Genomic DNA, 622 nt, shown 5'->3' with positions numbered 1-622 from the left:
TCGCTTGAAAATCTGATGGAAAAAGGCATGGAAAAAGGCATTTTCTGAGTCGAATCAGATCTGCCTTTTCAGTCCAGAGATTCGACCATTCGGCGGGGTTTGTTTACCGGCGTTGCTACGGTGACCTAAATTATTATAAGCAACTGAAAACGATGCCGGTTTGAAACTAAAACTGTGATTCTGAAAAAAGTATAAATGCTATCAAAATTCCGTTTAGATAGTATTGAAGATACAAGTGTGTAGACTTGTTTAATGGTTTGAACGATGGTAAACGGTTGAAAAAGGAATGAGTTACGATGTCTAGAAGTAGGTGTATCAGAATGGCCAGACGTCTTCAATGAAAACAGCTGAAAACGAAGCGGTATGAAACTAAAACTGTGATTCTGAAGACATTTTAAATGATATCGAAATTCTGTTTAGATATTATTGAAGATACAAGTGTGTAGATTTGTTAAATGGTTTGCACGAAGATAAACGGTTGAAAATTGATTTAGTATTTATGTTACTTCTACAGTTGAAGTACGACTGATGATTTGAATCATCTTTCAGGGTTTTTTTCGGGTTTATTTTTTTTCTCACGTCGCGCCCCCCCTGAAGAACTCAGGCGCCCCACAGTTTGAAA

Source organism: Gadus macrocephalus, chromosome 20, assembly GCF_031168955.1.
Source record: "Gadus macrocephalus chromosome 20, ASM3116895v1".
Taxonomy (NCBI): Eukaryota; Metazoa; Chordata; class Actinopteri; order Gadiformes; family Gadidae; genus Gadus; species Gadus macrocephalus.
Note: the sequence above shows the minus strand (reverse complement) of the source record.